Genomic DNA, 26,565 nt, shown 5'->3' with positions numbered 1-26,565 from the left:
CCTATAGCAGAGATCTTAATATCACTATCATAACCTCTATGGTGGGGATCTTAATATCACCATAATACCCCCCATGGTTGGGATCTCAAATCCAGACATCATACATAGTAGAGTTGAGAGACAAATGACACATATACCAAAAACTATATATAACTCAATTTTTTTTTTCTTTTTGATACATCTTTTATACAGTTTTGGTATAATTTGATATAGCTATGATACATACACTTCAATAGATAATAATCATAATTTATTAAGCTTGATCTGATCATAGCATGTAACATTATTCAGTTCAACTTATAAATCTCAATTCACTAATCAACTATTCATAATGTATAGAGTCCATATATGATTAGATCAAAAATCAACTAAAGCAATTTACATCATATCAAAGAGATGATACATAATAATTTCAAGTACAATTATGTCTAAATGTATCTATAATAGTTTGTATCATTTCAATTGAATAAGATGATTCTCACTTGAATCAGATTGATTATAAGAAAATATAAGAGTTACAATGATTTATGTCATATCAAAGAGATGATATAAATATCCATGTAATTCTGATTAATTATAAAATATAAATATTATTGATTTCAAAGTTGCTGATAGCTGAACAATTAACCACTTGGTTGGATTTCTTGGAGCCAGTAATCCATAACCACAGCTAAGTTAATAAGTTACAACAAGGCTTAAATTAATTCTTAGCAACTTTCCCAACCTTCATCAGTCTCTTAATTTTTAGAATTTCACTATTTTAGGGAAAAGAAAGAAAGAGAAGAGAGGAATCAATAACCTCTCCATTCTTTATTTTTGCAATAGCCCCTTTCCACTAATTATTTATCCTACCTAAGCTCATCCAAAAATTTCAAAATTTTATTCTCAAGTCAACTCATAAATTTTCAATCCTTGACTAAAATTTTAGATTAGATTATTTTGTCAATATAGAATTAAAATTCACGGATTGACACTAGGCAGAGTCAATCCATCCCAAACACAAAGCATCCATCTTTGCAAATTTTCTCTGTTACACTGCTTAAAGTATCTATTTTCTTTACCTCATTATTCATTTCATTATTTACTAACTAATTCATAATAGAAATCAATTACATATAAGAGTTCCATCATCTAATACTTAATTTCTAATAGAATTTAACTATATATTAAAAGTTCTAATATCTACTCATTAATCTTTAATTGAAATCAGTCCAAACAATATAAAAGGTGCTTAATCTTATCTACTAAAGAGCTCACCCACAGTAGTAGCCACAGCCCCAAAGCAATGACGAGGCAGAAGAAAAGAAGGTAGGAAAAAAAAGAAGAGAGAAGGAGAGATCAAGAGAGAGGAGAAAAGATATTCTATTTTCCTTCTTTCTTTTTTTTTCTTTTTTTCTTTTTTTTTCTTTTTTTCTTTTTTTTTTTTTAATTTTTCAACCAACTCACACATAGACACTCACATATACACAGAAATGGAAGATGGAGTGAGCATGTGGAGAGAGAGACAGGGGATTGAAGACATTAGGGAGAGAGAAGGGTGCGAGGAAGACTAAGAGCGAGAGAGAAGGAACATGGGGGATAGAGAGGAGAGAGGGTGAGGGAGGACAAAGAGCTAGAGAGAGAGAGGGAGCTTGGGAGATAGAGAGAGAGGATACTAGGGAGGGAGGAGAGCATGAGAGTGAGAGAGAGAGAGTGGGGGAGAGGCCACAGAAGAGGAAATTCTATTCAGAACTGAAACTGGAGAGGGTCCTCCACTTTTTTTTGATGGGGTGGCATGCGACTGCCTTGTGAATGGCTACGAATCTTGGATATGTAGATCCCCATATGGCACACGAAAAACAATCTTGGACTAGGTCGGGTCTCACATTCCTCTCCTCTTAAATAAATTTCATCCTCAAAATTTACATCGTCAAAAAAGTATTTTTAGATGCCAAGTTTATCATTACTAAGTCCATATTACTCATCATAAGTTCTACTAATAAATTCCATTATTACTACTTACATAATAGTCTATGGCTAAAAACTTAATGGTGATGATACTTTTAAGATCTCTAGCCTTCAAGCTTATTACAGTCCTCACAAATTTTCAATTATATGAATAGATAGTTGACTTTACCAAACTTTATATCAACTCTTAAGGAATAAGAATCATTAAACATCTAAGACTTAGTATCAAGAATCATTAAACATTTACATAGAGTCTTGCTATTACCTAGCCTTAGACATTAATTCTTCAATTTTTGTTTCCAATTGAAATGCTAGACAACAATCACTTCAACGTATCAACCTATATCATCTTGATCATTATAGCATTTATACCACTATAATCTACCTCTCTTAGCTATCATAATTCCAATTCTAGCATTCTCTTCTAATATCAAATTTTCTAGAACCTACTGATTTTTTTTCTTTCCTTTCTTTAACAACTTATATCAAATTGTTCCTTTGAATTTTAGCACATCCCTCTACTTAACATGCTTGCAACCTTACTAGAATCTTTTCTTTCTTTTTATAATATTATCATAATGAACATATACATAGCTTCTTCCAAAAAATGATAACTTAGTTCTTATCCACTATCTACCTCCTTCATGAACTAGTGGTTAATAGTTTCCAAATTTCCAACCAAATAATGAAGCTAGACTTGATCAACTTTTAAGTTTTGTCACCAAATATGCTAATGCTTAGAAAATCTTCAGTTCTATTACTTGCATCAATAGTTGCCAATCAAAGTTTAGACACTTATTATCCAACCTACTGCCTTTAAAGGAATTTTTATCAAAAATAGTTTCAATCTTTTATAACTACATACATATTTATACAATATCTTATTCAAAGAATTATATAAATAGTGAAATTTTAATTTAAGCTTAGTATATCGTTTCTAATTTATTCTAAATCTTAAATTCTTTTTCCAAGTCCATTAAGAGTATTTGATCAACAGTCAATTGCTTGAATTCTTGAATATTATCTTAAATTTTTTTCTAGAACACATCAAGATATTCAGCTAATTCTGATAATTTTCAATAATATAATTCAAAATTGATCATTACTGCATCTTCTAATATATAATAAAAAATAACTCAAATTAGATATTTAGATAAATATGGCATAATTTATCCCCTATAATAATAAATCATATCTTTCTTTGCTTTCTCCTCTTTCTCTCCCACATCAATTTTTGCCAGATGAAGATTCAGCATGTAGAGGGAGTCCTTGTCTCAGCCTCATTACCTTATGTTGTAAGGCAGAACATTCCTCCATATGCTTTTAATTTATATCCCTCAATATGTTATAGTTCCATTTCATTTGCTAAACTTCTACTTTTGCAGCATTATACTCAGCACTTATCCTTTGAAAAAAGTATTTATAATACTCTCTGTCTGAAAAATTAACATCATGCACTTTAAAGTGAAATCAATGCTTCTGGATATTAAAAGCATAGATTGCTGCCTGCTCTTTTGACCTCAGTTGTTCCACCTCAGGAGGACCCATAGTGCTAATTATTTCATGGGGTTAATCTTTGCCACTAATAACCACCTCAACAAAAGATCTAATATACTGTCTTTCATTCATCTCAACTCCATAAGTTGGATCTAATAGTCCTAATTTTTTTTTTACCTCTATCAAGATGATCTTTGGGGATATATCAATTACTTTCATTATCTACAATTAATGTTCCATATAACAAAAGATCATACTAATCATATATTTTATTTTTCAGAAGAATTATCACAATATAAATATACATTCTTGGCTCATGCTTACTCCACAAAATGTCAATAATTTACACTCATTCTATATCACAAAAGATAACATCGATCATATATTTCATTCATCAAAAGAATTATCAACAACATAAATACACACTCTCTACTTGTGCTTATTAAGCAAAATACTAATAATTCAAAATTATTCTAATTATTTAAGTGATAATTAATAGATCACCTCTAGTGTGATGATGAATTATGACCATAAGGAGACTTTCTAATATTATAATTATTGTTATTACTACCAACATTTATAACATCATTGATATCATCTTCCATTTATTGATAAACATTATCAAGAACTTATTTTAAAAGTCCAAATAGATCAAAATATAAAATCAACACTATGCTTAGAATAACAAAGGCAACCTTTTATATCTTATCGTATGATAACTACCCCACCTATACTCAGCACATGCCTTGATTCTATTATCTTCCTATAAACTAAACTTATGCTTTGATACTATAACTATCATACCTCCGACTCCAAATTTAAATTAAAATAAAATTTGAGAACGTGAACAGCGACTGCATATCTATAGAGTATTGTCTTTATAGACAAGCAAGGCATCCAACTTGACAAAACTTTAATATAATATGAAAGATACTATACTCATCGCACAGGTAGTAACAGAACATCTAACTATGGCATATATTAACATTAATTTCAACTTTACGGCATCTATATCAGTCTATACAGATATCATTATACACTTATTATTCCTAGAACAACCACCTTTCATAGATCCGCTTCACCTTCCATATATAAATCCCAAAATTCTAAGGTGTGGCCCCAAAACTAATTCTGAAATCCGAAAATAATAGGAGAAAGTTTTTGAGCTTCATGGCTTCATAAGTAATTGATTCATTTATAAAATAGATTTAAATTATAATGATATGCAACTCAAATGCATTATATAAGTATGATGTCAATTTGGTCAATATCAAGTTATGCAATCAAGGATACTCGAGATGTAGTCTTATAACAACTTTTCTGTAATATGAACTCAGTAGATAAGATACGAGTTCAATATATACTCAATTTTATAATATTATACTTAAACATAGGTATCCATTTCTTTTAGCTTTATAGTCCTAACTGTGGCACCATGATTACCCCATGTGTTAAGAGATCTCAAGTCCGCAATACCTCCCGTGGTGGAAATCTCAAGTCCATGATATCCCCCATGGTTGGGATCTAATATCCGGACATCATATATAGTAAGGTTGAGAGACAAATAATACATATATCAATAACTACATATAATTCAAAAAAAAAATTTTTTTTTGATACATCTTTTATACAGCTTTAGATAACTTGATACAGCTATGATATATGCATTTCAACATACAATAATCATAATTTATCAAGCCTGATCTAATCATAGTATATAAAATCATTCAGTTTAACTTATAAATCTCAATTTACTAATCAACCATTCATAACATATAGATTTCATGAATGATTAGATCGAAAATCAATTAAAACAATTTACTACAATCTTTATTACACTGCTTAGAGTTTTTATTTTCTTTATTGCATTATTTATTCTATCATTTACTAACTAACTATAATAACCCAACCCTTAAAAAAAAAATTAAAAACTAAAACCTCATGCATGCAGTGCACGTGAGGCAAGAATCGAAAGACTCCTGATAGGAGTCTTCCTCTTGTCCAACTTCATCAGAGAAAGAGAGTGATTCATGACCAAAATAGGTGGATTTGTCCTATAAATTGAGAGCCCCTCTTCCCTTCAGGAGTCTTCCTCTTGTCCAACTTCATCGGAGAAAGAGAGTGATTCATGACCAAAATAGGTGGATTTGGCCTATAAATTGAGAGCCCCTCTTCTCCTCATTCCTTATCTCAAATCTTCAAAGAAATTACCATCGATTTGAGCATTCTATCAAGCTTTTCTTGGGTATTCATCGAAGAGATCACAGGATCTCCACCATAAGTATCACCAGACTGGGGTAAGTTTCTCTTTCTTTCCCTCTTTCTTTTCTAGTTTTGCCATCATCAAATTTGATCTGATAACCTATCGGTCGTGAAGGAAAGCGTCATCCCTTTGCTCTTCGATTTTCTCCCTTTTTGTCAACTATCAGTTGCTGTGGCTGTCGTCAGGGTCATATCTTGGTCAGTGTTGTGCACCGTCATTGATAGTCGACCTGGTTCCATAGCCATGGCCGATTGTGGAGAGGAAGGAAACAAGGACATGTGTCCCCTATTTTAAGAAGATGAAGAAGAGAGAGAGAGCCTCTCTTCTCTCTATTATATTTATTTATTTATTTTTTCTAATTTGGTTGAGAAAAATAAGATTAAATAAGATTAAAAAAAATTAAATTAAATTAAGGGCACTTCGAGTGGGCCCTTGCAAGTCATAAGGAATTTAAATTAAATAATTATATTTTAATACTTTATTTGATTCTTTAGGAGAATAACTTCTTGGATAAGAGGATATTGGGCAAGGTTCTTACACCTAATTCTTAAGTCTAGTAAGTTCAATTGACAATAGTGAAGATAAGAATTCTTGGACATTGTTCACCTATTTATATAAAATTTGTTTTGTGCCTTAGTGATTTTATTTTATGTGGCTTTTGATTGTTACATGCTATATACTTATTTGATAAGTATGTGTATGATTTTGTATGATATTTTATATGATATATCATTGACATGAAATGGATGGATTTTAGAAATCATGTGCATCGAGTTTTGCAAAAGAATATAATTTTTGAATTACAATACTTAATAAGCTTGTTATCAAATTGTGTGACTGTACATGGGGTTGTGGTCCTCTAGACTAGCCACTTTACTATTGCCTACCCATGGGCTTGATACATGACTGTAGTAGTTTAGGGTCGAACACTTGTGATCTTTTGAACTAGCTATTTTATTTTAGTACGGCCTACCTATGAGCTTGAAACATGACTGTGGTAGTTCAGAATTGAGCACTTATGATCTTTTGGACTAACTACTTATATCGCCTATCTATGGATTTGAAATGTGGCTGTGGTAGTTTATAGAACTAGCCACTTTATTATTCTTAATTTGTATGGGTGATTGTGGTAGTCTATAGGACTAGTTATTTTTATTGTCTTACCCACGAGCTTGAAACATGGCTATGGTAGTCTAAGCTAAACATCTTAATATAATCGAATCTGATGTATATTGATTTGAAGTAATTGTGTGATGTGGCTTATTGCACATAAAGACATGTGTTCACTGTGCATGTTTTATGAACCATAGTGTCTTTTGGCATATGATTAATATGAATAATAATAATTATTATTTTTTTACATATTATTATATTGGTGTTGGTATGTGAAAATTTTTACTGGATTGTAAAACTCACTCCCCCTCCATTTCTCTTTTTCTTCTCAGAGTTGTAGGATACTTATGATTGACTGTGGTTTAGATTCATAGATGAATGGATGGATAGAAGAGCGTCATTGATATCCAATCAAATAATTGAAGAAATTGAATATATAATTACATAAAATTTTGTTAAGTATTATGATAGTTGATCATTATTATTCTTGGACATTGGGGTGTTATAATAAATTTTAAGACCTTGCATATTCTTTAGGGTATTGTCCTAGAGAGTGTGCGGTTATCATGTATCCAACCTAGATGCTGGGTTTGGGGCATAATAGAATGATACCAAAGCTGAGGTTATGATCTCTAGCGACTGTGACTTAAGGGTTATTTGAGTATAAGGCTATGATTATTAAGGATATGATAGAATGGATTAGATTTTATTATGAGGACATGGGATTTGCATCTTAGTGAAATCTTTGATGATTCAATTTTATCACTATTAGAACAGATTACTTGATCTCCCTAACATTAGTTGGAGATAGTTAGGAGTGTTAAAATTCAAGTCAAAGATTATTTTTAAGTTGATCTAAAATATCTTGCTATGATTTGACCAAAGAAATTGGTCTTGGTGAACCATTAAGATTCTAACATATGAGAGACATGATAAACATAGCAGGAAGGATTCAAAGTTCAAATTTTGGATCAATAAATAAGGTTTGATCTATGTATAAGAGGTGTTGACCTTGGAATAAAGTAGGATTTATTAATACATTATGTTGTACTAGATGTAGACTATTCAATTGTTATTAAGATGATTTAGAATTTTGAATTTGATGGGTTGCAAACCATAATAGTCCTCCTAGTTTTGTTATTGATTGTTGGTTGCAAAATTTTAGATTTAGCAACAAGTTATTTAGAGTGTAGAACATTCTTCAGAGATTGCACCTATTAGTGGATTATGTATTATATTGATTTTGGGTTCTATTGATCGATTTAGATTTTTATTGAGAAGACATAGGATATAAATCATGATAGAACCTTTGATAATTTAAATTATCATTTTTGAATCGGCTCACTTGATTTTCCTTATATTTATTGGAGATTATTGGGTATGTTGGATTTAAAATCAGAGTTAGATTTTTGAGCTGACTTGTTGTTGATATCATATTGAGTTGAAATTTTTGGAAAACTTATAGGAGTCTTAACATATGAGGGACAAGATTTCATATGTCTATTTATTTATTGATGTGAAGGGTCGTGATGAAGTTACTTCTATATGGAATAACCGAATTGATTCTACTTATAGGGATGTTGATTTGAACTCTTCTAAATTGTTGAGGTTTGGAGTTAATCTTATTTTTTAAAAAGAAAGGATGGTTTAGAATTATTCAATTAATTATCAGTTGAATCTAAGATTAACTCACTCTGATTAATTCTAGACTCATGGGATTTTAGATGAGCTATAGAGCTTATACAAAGGCTTCAAATATGGAAGTAGATCAAGGGTTAAGTTTCATATGATATTATCGAGGCATAGTCAGAGAAGAAATTTAAAGGTTTTTCTCTAAAACTATCTAAAATTTGAAATGGTGGATTTTTTGATTCCAATATAAAAGAGTATCATTATCAGAAATTCATCCGATAACCCCAAAGTGTTCGGTGGGTTTAGATCAGAGTGCATAGCAGAAGCATGATGGTTGACATATATTAAAATGAGCTAAAAATATAAATTCTAACTCAAGTGTTATAAATGAAGACTTGATTTGATTTTCAATAGAAGAGACCACAATTGATAAACGAAAGCACAGGGTTAATGATCCTTGGGCTCATTGAGATGTTGGACCACCATCTTCAGTGATTGGTTCTTTTGATAATGATTAGAAAAATTTTAAGTGTCTTAAGTATTGAAATTTGATGCCTCAAGATTCGATCTACAAAAAGTTCAGAACAAGATCCAAGATTACGAATGGAGTCCAACGACCCCAAGAATACCCTAAATGGAGTTCGGATGGTAAAGTTACATGCAGAGGAAGCCAAAGTGGCCCATGGGCTGGCAAAGGGTGGTGGAGGCACAACCAGGCCCGACATTGCGGCCCAGCACATGGATGCACGGGTGCGGCCCGGGCCTAGGTGGGTGTGTGAGCGGGCCGGCCCATGGGAATGCATGACAGCGCGTGCAGAAAAGCCTAGCGTTATGTGTCTCTAATGGACCGATAGTCCACACTGATGGGAGCGCGGTCCATACATCAGGAAAATCATTTTCGATGTGTTTCTTGTGGTCTGTGGTGGGCCGAAAGTGTTTCACACATGTTTCCCTGGGTGTTTGCATGATCGAACGGTGCAGGTTTGATCCAATAGCTGATCCAACGGCTCTGGGAACATCCGATGTTGATCTGAATGTTGGGAAACTTGATTGGCCTTGATCAGATGCGATCCAACGGCCATGGTAGCAAGTGGTGAAGATCAGAGGGTCCGTGGGGTTTCTAGGGCTTGTCTTCTCTCTAAAAAAAGGTTTTAAGCTATGGGCTGCTCATATGTGAGGAGAGGTCCTATAGAGAGAGTCGCAGGGTGGTGGCAGTAGTAGCAGAGCCAAGAGGGCTCTATGGAGGCACTGTAGGGGGGCTCGAGAATATCTCAGGGTGGTGCAGAGGCTAAGGCAGAGAGTGCTTGAGTGCTGCAGTAGCATATCCCTGATGGTGCGGGACTGAGAGAGGCTCGATAGTATAGCAGTCAAAGAAGGTATCTCAGGAAAACAGCCTGGAGTGTCTTGAGTTTGGCAGGTGGAGTGGTTGTGATAGGTAGCGATAGGCTGGGAGCACCAGAGGCATCTCAGGGATATCGAGGAAAAAATCTTAGGGAGAGCTGGGGGTCTTAAGAAGCACCAGGGGCATCATACAGTTGGGAGTGTCCTAAAAAGGTTGCCTAGGGACAAGCTAGAGCATGATGTAGTGACTTAGAGTCTCATAGGGTGTCCAGGGGTGTCGAGGATTCTGGACTGACAGATCTCTAAGGGAGCCTTCTTGAAATTCTTTGAGAGCATTGTATGGGTGAGTGCTTCTAGATTGTAAGAGAGGTTTGATAGTTGAGAGTATCTCCTCTGTATTTTATTTTCTTTCATGAGTAGAGCATTGCATGTCCCATGGACATAGGCACTTGGGCCAAACCACGTACATCTTGTGTATTTGTTTGTCTTCTTCTATCTTTTTGCTACAACAGGTGATGCCAGATCTCCTAAGGCGATCTTGCATGGGTGATCCATGTTTCACAGTTGACAGATCTATCCCAAAAATTAGTATCAGAGCTAGGTGGAGCCAGCTGGTACCAGAGATTGCAACAGAGGTGATCAAGGTTGAAGAAGGGCGCAACCAAGGTGGATGCTCTCATGTGCAAGAAGGTGAAGCTATCTATCATAGAAGATGCCAGGAGAAGCCCAGTGCGAGGTGGAGCTCCAGGTGGAGATGGATCGAGTATGAGACTCAGATTGAGATCGAGCGACTTGGCGTGACTCTCATATTGGCTGATCTATCAATAGCAGGCAGTTGCCCCATGGCATGAGGGTGGTATCATATAGGAAGCTCTCAGAGTTAAGGTGGAGCCGAATATTGAGTCAAGGTGGAGAAGGGATTAAAAATCTTTAGTTGAGTTTGCATGCAGAATGCTTTTGGCATACATATCCATTCCTTAGCTTTAATATTATTGTTTCAATTGTTTGAATAGAATTGAAATTTTTCTATGATAAGAGTTTAATTGTAATATTATGTCGAAGTCAAAAAGATAAAGAAGGTTGTAAAACATGGTGAGCACCTAATACTCCAGCACTCTTCTATACATTCTTTTTTTTTACTAAGAGTAGGTTGGGTCAATTATAATTTTTATGTGAAATTAATCAAAGGCAAACAATTTCATTGGCAAGGAATTATGATATTTTAAGTCAAGATTAAGAGATCAAGAAAATTCATATTCTTGTGAATAAAAAGATTCTAGTACCACGTAATTGTTTGTATTAAGGACTTGTGAAGTGAGCACTCTAAGATAAAGACTAATCAGAAACCTAAGGATATTACGAGGGATGAGTTCTTTCAATGTTCGAAACCCAAGGTATACCAATTTCAAGGATGAAATTATTTTAAGAAGGGGAGAATGTAATAACCCGACCCTTTAAAAAAAAACTAAAAACTAAAACCTCACATGTGCAGTGCACGTGAGGCAAGAACTAGAAGACTCCTGATAGGAGTCTTCCTCTTCTTTGACTCCATTGAAGAAAGGGAGTGATCCATGGCCAAAATAGGTGGATTTGGCCTATAAATTGAGAGCCCCTCTTCCCCTCGTTCCTCATCTCAAATCCCTGAAGAAATCGCTACCAATTTGAGTCCTTCCGTCGAGCTTTTCTTGGGTATTCATTGGAGAGATCGTCGGATCTCTTGTCATCAGTGTCATCGGACAGGGGTAAGTTTCTCTTCCTTTCCCTCTTTCTTTTCTAGTTTTGCCATCGTCAGATTTGATCCGGTAACCCATCGATCATGGAGGATTGGGCCATCCCTTTGCTCTCTAATTTTCTCCCTTTTTGTCAACCATTGGTGGCTGTGGCCACCATTGAAGTCATCTCTTGGTCGGTGCTGTGTGTCATTGTTGGCCGCCGGCTTGGTTCCATGGCCATGGCTGGTTGTGAGGAGGAAGGAAACAGGGACACGAGTCCCCTGTCTAAAGAAGAAAAAGAGAGAGAGAGAGACTCTCTTCTCTCTATTATATTTATTTATTTATTTATTTTTCCTAATCTAGCTTAGAAAAATAAGATAAAATAAAATAAAATAAAATTAAGGGCACTTGGAGTGGGCCCTAGTGAGTCATAAGGTATTTAAATTAAACAATTCAAATTTTAATACTTTAATTGATTCTTTAGGAGAATAATTTCTTGGATAAGGGGATATTGAGCAAGGTTCTTGACACCTAGTTTTTAAGTCTAGTGAGTTCAGTTGACAACCGTGGAGGGAAGAATTCTTGGACATTATTCATCTATTTATATAAATTTTATTTTATGACTTAATGATTTTATTTTTGTGGCTTTTGATCATTACATGCTATATACTTATTTGATAAGTATATGTATGATTCTTTATGATGTTTTATATGATATATCACTTATCATGAAATGGATGAATTTTGAAAATCATGTACATCGAGTTTTGTAAAAGAATATAATTTTTGAATTACAATACTTGAAAAGCTTGTTATCAAGTTGTGTGACTGTATGTGGAGTTGCAGTGCTCTGGACTAGCCACTTTACTATGCCTACCCATGGGCTTGATACATCACTGTAGTAGTTTAGGGTTGAGCATTTATGGTCTTTTGAACTAGCTATTTTATTTTAGTACTACCTATCCATGGGCTTGAAATATGACTATGGTAGTTCAGAGTTGAGTACCTGTAGTCTCTTGAAATAGGTACTTGTATTGCCTACCCATGGGCTTGAAATGTGACTGTGGTAGTCTATAGAACTAGCCATTTTATTATTCTTTGCATAGATGATTGTGATAGTCTATAGGACTAACCATTTTTATTGTCTTATCCATGAGTTTGAAATGTGGCTATGGTAGTTTAGAGCCAAGCATCTTAATATGATCGAATTTGATGTATATTGATTTGAGGTAATTGTGTGATGTGGCTTATTACACAAAAAGATATGTGTTTGTTGTGCATGTTTTATGAACCATGGTATCTTTTGGCATATGATTGATATAAATAACAATTATTATTATTTTCTTGTATATTATTGTATTGGTGTTGGTGTAGGAATTCTTATTGGGCTGTAAAACTCACCCCCCTCCATTTCTCTTTTTCTTCTCAAAGTTATAGGATACATATGATTGACTATGGTTTGGATTCACAGAAGAACGGATAGATAGATAGAGCATCATTGATATCTAGTCAGATGCTTGAAGTAATTGAATATATAATTGTGTAAAATTTTGTTAAGTGTTATGATAGTAGATCATTATTATTCCTAGATATTGGGGTGTTGTAATAAATTTTAAGGCCTTACATATTCTTTAAGGTATTGCCCTAGGGAATGTGCGGCTGTCACATATCCGATCTAGATGCTAGATTCGAGGCATAATATTAACTCATAAAAAAAATCAATTATATACAAGAGTTCCACCATCTAATACTTAATTCTTAATAGAATTTAACTACATATAAAAAATTCTAATATCTACTTATTAATCTTTAATTGAAGTCAGCCCAAACAATATAAAAGGTGCTTAATCTTATTCGCTAAAGAGCTTACCCACAGCAATAATCACAGCCCCAAAGCAATGACGAGGAAGAAGAAGAGAAGGTAGGAAAAAGAAGAAGAGGGAAGGATAGAGCAAGAGAGAGGGAAGGGTAGGCTGGATCTCACATATCCGCTCACAAAAAGATGCTACGATGGCCCATTGGCATGCACAACCATGTCACTATTAGGTTTTGGCCATGTAGTGAAATATGAATTTTAAAAAATTTTGACATGCAAATCAAAAGCTTTAACAATTAAAACTATCAAATTGGAACTCAAATCCTAGAATCACCTTGTAGATGTCGAACAAAACAAAATCCAAGCATGCAAAAAGTTAGAAACTTATACTTCCTCAAATGAATAGTTTGGTAAAATGATGATCTCCATGAGACTTCAAAGCAGATGTCCTCCAATGGTGATCCACACAGAAGATGGTCAAGGTCCTTCCCGATCGGTGCACCGTCGCAGCCTTTTCTTCATAAGAACACTACTGACTTCTTTCTTGAAGAACGATCGCACCAACAAACTATTGCCTTCGATTTCTCTACTAGGATCACATGAAAATTTTCTCCAAAAGTCTTACAATCTAAGATTTAATTTTGTACTTCAACACATGAAAAAATCAAATCCTAGGACAAGCACACCTCACTTGCTGTTTTTCTCACCTCTCTTCTTTCTATCTTTTTCACTCAAATTTTTCTTGCCTTTTCTTTAGACTTTTTTCACTCTTATCACACGCCAAGATCTCTAATATTTCATCAATTTTTAGCCCTTATCCCATAAGAGGCACCCCATTTAAATAGATAACGAAGAGGTGTCAAACAGACTCAAGGGGTGCCAACTCTTGGCGCTCCACTTCCCTCATGCAGAGAAATTATTTCTCCCATGAATTAAGTGGTGTAGAAGAGACTTCACATAGAAGGACTCTTTCTCTTCTGCACCCAATAGTTTTCTTAATTAAATCTAGCATGTGATAATAAAGAAAAAAAAATGAAAACCAAAAAAATTGTTAGGAGTCTTAAGGAAGAAGGACTCTTCCTCTTCTTAATGCATAAATGAGGGTGGTGGCAATTATTTTTAGCATAGATAGCTGGGTGGCGTAGAGGAGTTCTTCCACACTTGAAACTCTTCCAAGTTAGGTAGGAGTCCAATTAAAACAGACCTAATCTAATCAGGTCAAAGGTAATGGGTTTAGTTTAGCTTAAATACTTTGAACTTAACTTAATTGAAAACTTGGGTTAACATAATATGCTAGCAAATCAAATTAACCTCTAAAATTTATATTAAATCTTAATTAAATCAATCCAAGAACAAACTCCAAAGTATGTGATCTATTGGATTTCAAATCTATCCAACAGTGGACACAAACTCATGATCTAATCCTAATCCGATCAGACTAGATCAGCTCAAGTATCCCAATTAACTAGAACTCTTCTTAATTAATTCTTGAATTTAATTTTTTTAATTTTAATGAGTCCATAAGTCAAGATTGATATTTAGCAATATATCATGACTATCTAAAAGAGATATAATTTGATTAAAATTAATAAAATATCCTTCAGTGGCAAGTTACCATGCAATTCAATCCTTCAGTCAAACAACATCCCAGATGAGCTATGGACATGGAATCATGTCAAGCCCAATTACTTATCTAAATATTTTTTGATCAAAAAGTAATGATTCAGTTGATAATTAATTAGAAATTTCTTTTTAATTATCATCTTGCTTTGGTCAAAGACTTTCAGAATCATCAACTTATGAGATCACATAGAATATTTGCTCCTCTTATTAGGAGTGACTGATCCATTATTGACCACTCACAACCTTCATGCATACTTCATCACATCCAGAACACCTCACATAAGAATCAGAAAATCAAGTTAGGAAGTGAATGAAAATATGGATTCACGTACACAAGGTACCATGGTGATCTCAGGTCAAAAAATCACTTGCACAACTCCCGCTAGAGAACAATCAGCTGATATATAAATAAGACTCCATCAGATATTCTCTCATAGGTCTATTTAGTGAACTCATTCTCTAATGAGTACCCACATCTTTATATTAGTATCACCACATAAGTGGTTGTGAGATCAACCACCCTCATTACTGAGTATATATAAGATGTGATAGTCTTATTGGTATCATTAATCTCTGACTCAATAAACCAATGACTAAAAATATTTTAGATAAGAACTATCAAAGATTTAGGTCTCACTAGCATGATCTCATCATGGTCTTAAAATCATTGCCTAGACCTATGAGGTTCATTATAATCTTAAAACAATAATAAGGTGCAGTATAAAATGAATTGGAAAACTTATTTTATTAAATAACAACGTCAAATATATGACTTTAAAAGACAAATTAGAAAAAAATATCCCATTGTATCTTATATACGATTGACTTGTAGGATATTATTCTTTCAATCTTTCACTTACACTAAAATCAATCATCCCTATACTTGATACCATGCAATGTAAGTGGTGGTCGAACTGCTGTAATGACAAGACCTTTGTGAATGGTTTTATTATATTATTCTTGATGTCAACTCACTCTACGATCACATCGTGTCTTTCGACTATCTTTCGAATGAGATGGAACCATCTTAGGATGTGTTTGGATTTATGATGAGACCTCGATTTCTTGGCTTGAGCAACTGCCCCAGTATTATTACAATAAAGGAGCACTGGTTGTTCAATTCTCGAAACCATATCCAATTCTGAGATAAATTTTTTCATCCAGATGGCCTCCTTAGCAGTCTCACTAGCAGTAATGTACTCAGCCTCAGTGACTGAGTCAGCAATAATTTATTGTTTGAAATTTTTTCAACTTACTGCTTCACCATATAGGGTGAACACATATCCAGATATGAATTTACTATCATCCAGATTAGATTGAAAACTAGAGTCAGTATGACCTTCCAATTTTAAATCAGATCTTCCATATATGAGAAAAATATCTCTAGTCCTTCTCAAGTACTTGAGTATGTTCTTCATAGCTTTCCAATGATCTTTCTCGGACTCTGCCTGAAATCTGCTTACAATACCTAAGATATAAGCCACATCAGGCCTGACACATCGCATAGCATATATTATTGATTCTATAGCCGAAGCATAAAAAATAGAACTCATTCTATTTCTCTCTTCAGGTGTTTTAGAAGATATTTTCTCAAAGAGTTGTATGCCATGACCCATAGGCAAGTAACCTCTTTTACTTCACTGTATGTTGAACTTCTTCGACACAAGGTCTATGTACCTAGACTGGGACAAACCAAGTATCCTTTTCGATCTATCCCTATAGATCTTTATACCAAGTATATAGGACGCTTCACCCAAGTCTTTCATGAAAAACTTTTGTAATAGCTATATTTTGATCGATTGCATCATAGGGATATCATTCTCAATGAGCAGTTGTCATCCACATACAAGATCAAGAAGATAACAGTACTCCTACTAGTCTTCTTGTACACACAAGGTTTATCCATATTTTTGATAAAACCAAACAATTTAACTGTCTCATCAAAATGGATATTCTAACTCCTTGATACTTGCTTTAATCTATAAATGAATTTATTTCGCTTGTATACTTGATTTGCTCTTTCACTAAAGATAAATTCCTCTGACTAAGTCATATAGACTTTCTCCTCAAAGTTTCTATTGAGGAAGATAGTTTTGACATCCATCTGCTAGATTTCATAGTTATGGAACATAGCAATAGCGAGCATGATCTAAATAGACTTGAGCATGACTTCGGATGAAAAGATTTTTTCATAATCAATATCTTATTTTTGTCAAAAATTTTTTGCCACCAGCTTGACCTTATAAATCTCTACCTGGCCATCTGCTCTAATTTTCTTCTTGAAGATCCATTTGCAGCCTGTTGGGGTTACACTCTTAGGCACATCAACTAAAGTCCAAACTTGGTTGGTAAACATGGGTCTATTTTAGATTTCATGACTTTAAGCCATTTGTCAGAGTCACCACTCATGAAAGCTTTCGAATAGGTCGTAGGATCATCATTTTCAATGATGTGGGATGTATCGTCATTCTCAATGATAAATCCATATCTGAATGGTACATTACATACTCTACTTGACCTTCAGATAGGAAGTATGTATAGTGGCTGTGTCTCAATAATAGACACATCTAGTTGAGAGTCAGTTTACTGATTTTGGATAGATTATAGGTCTTGAACTTTCTTAAGTTCAACTGACCTTCCACTGCCTCTTTCTTGGATGAACTCTTTCTCCAAAAGAATAGCATACCTACCAACAAACACTTTTTATTGAGTAGGATGGTAGAAGTAGTATCCTATACTCTCCTTCAGATAACTTACAAACTTATATTTTTCTGATCTAGCACTAAGCTTATGTCCATCAATATTTTTGACATAAGCAGAGCAGCCCCAAATCTTAAGGTGTTTAAGACTGGGCCTCTTCCCTTTTATATCTCATATAGAGTGCTAGAGACAGATTTTGATGGTACTTTGTTCAAAATATATGTCGCAGCTTCGAGAGCAAGTCTCCAAAAGGAGATCGAAAGATCCGTGAAATACATTATGGACTGCACCATATCTAATACGGTGTGATTCTTCTTTTTCGTAATATCATTTAATTATGGAGTGTAAGGAGGCATCTACTGAGAAAGAATACCATTTAGTTTTAAATGATTGAGGAACTCATTAGTTAAGTATTCTCCTCCTCAATCAGATCAAAGAGCTTTAATACTTTTATCAGTTTGCCTCTCAACCATTCTTTGATACTCTTTAAACTTGTCAAAGACTTCGAATATGTATTTCATTAAATATACATATCCAAACCTAGAATTATCATCAATAAATATGATGAAGTAGGACTATCCACCTCTGGTTGGAGTCGACATCGGACTACAAACATCAATATGTACAAGGTCTAAAATGTCACTCGTCCTTTCTTCACATCCAGTAAATGGAGTCTTGGTTATTTTACCCATGAGATAAGATTTATAAGTTTCATATGATTCAAAATCATAAGGATCAAAGAATTTATCTTTATATAATTTGTTAATTCTTGACTCATTTATATAACCAAGTTAGCAGTGCCAGAGGTATGTGACATTCACATCCTCTCTCTTCCTTTCTTCATATTATCAACATGAAGTATATTATTGCTAAGTGATAGGAATAAAAGACCATTATCAATAAAAATATTTCTATAAAATTTATTAGAAAAATAAATAAAACAACCATTGTTCTTAGCTTTTATTTTAAGACATCATTCTAATAATAAGGATATAGAAATAATATTTTTAATAATCTTTAAAATACAATAACATATCCTTAGTTTCAAAACTTTATCCGAAGGCAACTTCAATATTTTGGTTTTCAAGGCTTTGGCCTAGATGATCTCTCCACTAGCATCGAACAACACGAAGTCACCTTTACTCAGATTTCTTATTTCCTGCAAATCTTGTAATGATTTACAAAGATGTGAGCCACAGATGATATCCAATACCCAAGAATCTAAAGTTGAAGTACTTAATAATAAGTTTGTTTGTATCATATGCAAATCTTTAGCAATATTTGCTTCCTTGTGTTTCACAGTTACAAAGTATTCCTTGCAATTTCTCTTTCAATGTCTGTCCTTGCCATAGTGATAGCAAGTACCTTTGGTGAAGACCTTCTTCGCCTTCTTCTTTAAGATGCTAGCCTTAGGATTCATCTTTTTCTTAGAATCCTGCTTATCTTTCTTCTTAAAAATTTTATCTACAAGAAGAACTGGAGCATTTTCACCTTTGAAATGGCTCTCTATTGTTTTAAGCATATTCAGCAGTTTAGGTAGGCTAATATTCAATTTGTTTATGTGGTAGTTAATGATAAATTATGAGAAGAAATCGAAGAAGGACTACAGGATCAAATCTTGACTAAGCTCACCATCCATAGTGAAATCTATTTGTCCAAGATGAGTGATCAAATCAATCATCTTAAGGACATGAGTTTGCATGGATGTGCCTTCAGTCATTCTGGCACTGAACAACTGCTTAGATATCTTATATCTAGCAGTTTGGTTTTATTGTCCATATAACTTCTTTAGATTAAGGAGTATAGAAGAAACATCCATGCCCTTATACTATCTTCGAAGCTCATTATTTATTGAGGCAAGCATGATATACTTGACAGTCACATTGTCATCCTTCTATATTTTATATGTGACCCTTTTCTCCTCAGATGCATCTTCTTCGATCGTATCAGGTGCAGGTGGATCTAGTATATAGGAGATTTTTTTTTGTGTGAAAACTATTCTTAAATTTCTCAACCAATCCATATAATGTGGTCCGATCAATTTATTTGCATATAGTATGCCTCGAAGTGACAATGAGGGTGCCATTTATGCAGTTAATCTATAATTATGAGAACACAGTATAAGCGGATAACTCATGATGACATGCACAACTAGATTAGAATTTTTATCTACTTATATTTTTTTATTATTTTAACAAATTTTATAGTCCTCAAGTATAAAAAGTGAGAAACATCATTATATTTCTAAGTGGGGTTGAGACCCTTATTCCTCACAAACATTTATGGATAGCACAACAAAGATTCATGAGTTTAAGAGTAGGTAACTCTTCACCAATTGTACTTCATACAATTCTCAATATTTTTTTTTACCTCTAGATCACTCATAGTCTTGTAGATAGCACAACAAACTATAGTATTCTAGTTAAGTTAACCCTTCATTCCCATATGATCATACTTAAATAATACTGTCCTTATGAATAGCACAACAAGGCAACACTATTCAAATATGCCATATAAAAGAATAGTGCCCTACAAGCCAATCGCATGGAGATGCAATGAGATTTTTTTATTATCTTTCTACTCATTTGCATGACATTAGTTATTTTTATTTATATGAGGTATTATATTTTATCATTTGCTGTATTATATTCTTATGATTATGATAAACCTCATAGATTGGGGTAATAATTTTAGGGTCATGATGAGATCATGCCAGTGAGATCTAAATCTTGATAGTTTCAATCTAAAATATTTTCAGTCGTTGGATCATCGAGTCAGAGATCGATGACTCCGATAAGACTGGTACATCATATGTATGCTCGATGGAGAGGGTAGTTGATCTCACAACTACTTATGTGATGATACTAATATAAAGATGTAGGTGCTCATTAGAGAATGAGTTCACTGAATAGACCTGTAGAAAGAACATCTGATGAAGTCTTACAGCATGTCAACAGATGGTTCTTCAGTGGGAGTGGTGCATATAATCCTTTGATCTGAGATTACTATGGTACCTTATGTACATGAACCCTTACTTTGGTTTATTTCCTAGCACACCACTTTGAGATGTATATGGGATATTCTGGGCATGGTGAAGTATGCATGGAGGTTGTGAGTGGTCAACAAGGAATCGATCACTTCTTGTAAGGAGAGAAAATATCCTATGTGATCTCATAGGATGATGACTCTGAGAGTCTTTGGCTAAAGCAGAGATGAACAGTAGAAATAGTTTCTATTGGTTCATCAATCAAGTCATCATCATCGGATCGAGATACATATAGTTAGGTATTTAGATTTGACATATTTCTATACCCATACTCTTTCCAAGATGTTGTGCGATCGAAGGATTGAATTGTACGGTAACTCACCACGGAAGGATAATTTTGATATTTTCATCAAATTTTAAATCTTTTGAATAGTCATGATACATTGTTAGACATCAATTTTGATGTGTGGACTCATCGAGATTAAAAGGGCTTAATTCAAAAATCAATTAGGAAGAGTCCTAGTTGATTGGGTCTCTTGAGCTGACCTAATCCAATCAGATTACGATTATATCGAGAGTCTGGATCTACTGCTGGCAAGATTTGGAACTCAATGGGTCATACACATAATAGAGATTTGGTCTTAGTCCAATCAATTTGAATTTATTATAAATTCAATGGGTTAATTGAATTGCTAGCACATGAATTAACCCAAGTTCCTAATTGGGTTCAATGCAAAGGTGTTTGTGCTAACCTAGACTTGTTGCCTTGACCTAATGTGATTGGGTTTGAACCTATTTTTTAAATAGGTGGCTTATCTGATTTTTATGGAAGAGTTTCATGTGAAACTAGCCTCCTCCACATCAAAACCACATGCATAATAAAAGGTAGCATCACATTTATTTTTGGTTTAAGGAAGGAGAGTCCTTCTTTCATACTTATCTTAAAATTCTTACATGTTCCACTTGTTCCTTAAATTTGTCCGCCATCAGATAGAGCCTTGGGATATGGGACATGGAAGAGGAAGTGGAGTCCTTCTCTTGGAAGGAACTTCACACCAAAATAAATATGGGACGCCCCATTATTTGGCATTGAAATGGAAGAGTCCATTTCACATTGGACTCTTATTTCTTTCCTTTATTTCTATGCATTTTTAATTCATCATGTCACCAGATGACCTTAGGAATTTTGGGACACAGAGAAAGAGTCCTTCTTTTGGAAGGAGTTTGAATGCCAAATATGATGAGATGCCACTTTTATGCATTGAATAAGGAAGAGTCCACCTTGTCATGGACTCTTGGTATTTCACACCCTCCCTTTTATTCAACGTGCCATACGATGGCGATTTATTTTTTTCAGGTAGAGAAAGAGTCCTTCTACTGGTCAATCACTTCTTTTTCCATGCCATCTCTTTGGATTACACAGAAAAAATTAATTGAAGCATGTAATAGTTAAGGGATGCCAAGAGTAGGCGTCCCATGGAGTCGTCCCATGTTTTCTATTTAAAGAGGGTGCTACTTCTTGCTTTGACATATCATTTTTGGCTGAAGATGGGTGTGAAAATGAGAAAAAATAATAAAAAAAAATTAAAAAAATATAAGGAAAAAAAGAGAAGAAAACTGGAAAAAAAAGGGATGAGAGAAAAGGAAAGCATGAGATGCTTATCCTAAAATTAGTTTGTTCAAGTGTTAAATATCTGATTTAATTTTTGTATGGTATGATCTTTTGAGGAAGAGTTCCTAAAGAGGTCCTAGTAGATGTTCTGAAGGCAAACAAATAATGATGCAACCCGTTCTTGTGAAGGATGATCGACAGCGCACTTGCGAAGAAGGCAGCAGCAGCATATCAAGTTGGGAAGGACCCTGATCAATCTTGTATGGATCATCGTTGGAGGGCTTCTACTTTAGAGTCTCGTGAAGATCTCAAAATTATCACATCGTGGTCTTCATAGTGGTATATGACTTCAGGTCTTCTCCTGATATACATGCTTTTGTGGTTTGGTTGTAATCATCAAGGGGTTCTTAGAGTTTTGTGTTCTGATGATCTTGTTTAAATATTAAACTTTATTTTTAAATATTGAATACATGTTAAAAAAATTTTAAATCTATATTCTGCTATGTCACCGAAATCCAACAGTGGTATCAGAGCTACTCTTGATTGATTCAGTCAAATTTCATGTTATTTTTGTGATATGAATTAGATCCAATTCAAACTATGTCAAAATTAATTTTTCTAATTGATATTTAGTTGATATTTTTGATGTATTTTTGTTAATGATAAAGTGTTATCGATCCATGATCATACCTTGGATATGAAATTTCATGGTTTATAGACTTGTGTGATAAATTTAGTTTAGATCCTATGATCTATTCTTTGATGGAATTGAAATCCAGTGCATGCGATGCGTGGGGGTTTTGGAATGCTACATATGGATGTACATTACCAAAATCGAAGATTTTTGCATTTGATGCATTTACCTAAGATCCAAGCACCGACCATCATATTATCGGACACTCACCATTGTGGGTTGACCATTTTGGTTGTTGCCCGAGGTATGTGTGGAGCCAAAAATTTTTAGTTATGGAAAGGATGCATCAAACATGGATTAGGATTTTTGTCGATGAATTGATTTAACTATAATTCATTGATCTAAAGTGTTTAGAATTAATGATTATAGATTAAATCAAATTCATGATTCTAATTTGATTAGAAGCCATGTTTAATTTTGGTTAATCAAATTTGTCATTTACCTAATTTGATTAGGATTTGAGTTATGGGTGATCGAATCTGAGTTAACTTAATTAAATTAGGTTTAACTTAAGAATTGATCAACTCAACTTAAATGAATGACAAATGATTAACTTAAAGTTAAAATTGGATCAAGCGTTGAACCCGAATCAAAAATTCTAGATGGGTCTTATCCCCATAAATTTGAGCATCTTAATTAACATGCGTTTGAATGATATCGCAATGAAAATAATATGAGTAGTTTGTTTCTATGTTTTATAATTATCATAAAATGTATGTTGATTGGTTATGGACTTTAGAACATCCATGTGATGGATGGATGCATGAATGCTTCCATGTTAGCTGATTATATTAATACATCTGCAAGAGTTGCAATAGAACTATATATCCCTGATGCATTATATTATCAGTTAAACCTCTCTTTTCTATATTTTCAACTATTGATTGAGATTTTTACATATTGATGTAAAATTATAGAAAAAAAATTATTTGAGAATAGATTAAAATTATATCATTCTATTTTCAAATAAAGATCAAGCATTCATGATAGACTTCATGGTGATGAAGATTAGACTATCAGACATTTTGAGAGCAGAGACGCAATAAGTTTGACCATGAGATGGTTCAATCTATGATGCACCTAGGGTTAGACCCATAGATCATCTTGTAGCTTGGATGATTTTTTCAAAGTCCATAACTATTTATTTTTCTTGATATGCTCATATATGTTGGTAGTTAAAAAATTAGAATTTAAATTGCAAATGATGCATGATTAAATGTTTAGGATGTGCTTGAGATCTAAAATCTCTCATTCAAATTATATTAAGTCATAATAGTGAAGTGTTAAGAATACTATCTATGCCTTCCTTCATGCTAAGTCACTATTATGTCAAGAACCATAGTAGGCTTGTTGTGCTATCCACAAGGCTTGCTGTGGGGACTAACTTAATACTATTTTGGTGCATAATGAAGCTAATAGTATTTAACTCATACTAAGTTAATAGAGTATATCAAGAACTGTAGTAAGTTTGTTGTGCTATCCACAATGCTTGCTATAGTGATTGATATGATGTTGACCTAGTGATGCTTATGGCATATTTGGTAGTGCTGCCTTATTGTGCTATCTATAAGGATAGTATTATTTAGGTATGATCATAAAAGATTAAAGGATATGACTTAACTAAAATACTATAGTTTGTTGTTCTATCAACAAGGCTATAAGTATTTTAGAAGCAAAAGTTATGTTGTGAGTTGCATGAGATGCATTTAGTAAAGAGTTACCTATCCTTGAACTTATAAGAGCTTGTTGTGCTATCTACAAGATTTTTTATGAGGAATTGGGATCTCAACCTCACTAAAAAATTTTATGATAAGGTTCTTCGATTTCATACTTGAGGGCTATGAAATTCATTAAAATAGTTGGAGACACAATTAGATAAAAATCCTCATCTAACTTGTGCATGTCATCATGAGTAGTCCTTTTTATGTTCTTATATACATATTTGCATCTTTACATTCACTGCTTAGGATATTTTTAAAATTGATTGAATGTCATGGAATGATTGAGGACAAGAAGGTGAAGAATATCTTCACTAGGGTATCTAATATCATTACAGCAATGATAAGATAAATAGCAAGAATTGTCTTGCAAGTGTGAAGCAATAGCTCGATACAAAAGTTGTATCTGATAATAGTTTGTATGTGATACAAACTAATATTTTATTGAGTGTTTCAGTTTTAAAATTTTAGGTATGTGATATCTTATATAGGTTCCATTTATGCAAAGTGTTTGCTGGACCTATAAAGCTGATGTGAGGTGACTACTTGCTTTTAGTACAAATAGATAGTCCATTAATGCTAAGGATGTAGAAACCTACTTATTTAAAAATTAGTAGACCATTGTTTATCAGAAATATTATTTTAATCCCTATGTTATTGTAACATAGATTAGAAATTAATATTAAAAGTAAAAGTTACTCTCCTTCTAATAAATTTTATGGCTATGGTCTTATATTTCTGTCACTCGATGATGTTCTTCATGTTGATGAATATATATATATATATGTGTGATGGTCACATATCTCAGGGCAAGCAAGGTATTAGGTCTTGAACATATGGATGTTCGAAGAGTAATAATATCTCGACCCAGAGATTGACACTTCATATGTGATATGATGTATTTTCTAAAATACTTCACAAATATTATTGTCTCATTCTAGAAAATATCTTAGAAATTACTGTAGATGTTTTTAATTAGATACTATCAAAATTTGTTACGACCACTCCATATGAGATATGAAAAAGGCAAAAGAAAGGTTGCCTAACTTATGTGAAAAGGGTTGATGTACATCAGTTTGTGCTAGAACAGATTTTTATCAGTTTGTAGTTTATCCTAAAGAATAGTATGTGATACTATTTCTACCATCCTGCTTGACAAAAGTTGTTTTGTTAGTAGGTATGTTACCTTTTAAGAAATAAATTTTTTTAAAAGGAGATAGTGGGAGAATAATTGAACTTAAGAAGTTCAAAACCTATGAACTAATCTATCATAACCTGTGGAGTGTCCACAAGTTGATCCTCGATCAGATGTGCCCAGTGATGAGGCATGACCATGATACACACCTCCTCACCGAAAGATCAATTTGAATGTGTAATATACCACTCAAAATATGGGTTTGTAATTGTGAATGGCAATATACTATATATTATTATGAATGATGTTTTACTTGATCCATTCGAAGATTGTCATGAGTAGAGACTCTGACAGTTGGCTTAAAACCATGATATCCGAAATGAACTCTCTATTTATCAACCAAGTGTGGACTATGATTGAAGCACCTATGGATATGACCCAACAAGTTGCCAACAGGGATGGCAATTTGGATTTTTGCTATTGCCATACACCATCTAGAGAGTTGGTCTCTAGTGGGAGGGTAAATGCATTTATGGATTCAAGCAGGTATTGAGGAGTATGTACCTCTATTTTTGATGAGATAGTAAAAATATTTGACTTTATCAAAATATAGATGAACCATGTGTGTGCAAGAATATCAGTGGGAGTCCCACTAACTTCTTCATTTTGTATGTAGGTGACATACAGCATATTGGGAAGGTAAGCCCGATATCGCACTCGATCTATGATATGCTTATCACAAAAGTTTTCATGGAAGTGACTTGGGTTAAGCATCC

At 33.6% G+C, this 26,565-nt stretch overlaps 1 pseudogene; it reads left to right on the top strand.

Moving 5' to 3' along the window:
• Positions 1 to 26,565, top strand: part of LOC105032671 (probable glycosyltransferase At5g25310) — a 59,356-nt pseudogene that overhangs the window by 4,959 nt on the left and 27,832 nt on the right.

The sequence above is a fragment of the Elaeis guineensis genome, chromosome 1 (genome assembly GCF_000442705.2).
Source record: "Elaeis guineensis isolate ETL-2024a chromosome 1, EG11, whole genome shotgun sequence".
In the NCBI taxonomy this organism is placed as follows: Eukaryota; Viridiplantae; Streptophyta; class Magnoliopsida; order Arecales; family Arecaceae; genus Elaeis; species Elaeis guineensis.
Note: the sequence above shows the minus strand (reverse complement) of the source record. Positions and strands in the feature narration are given on the sequence as shown.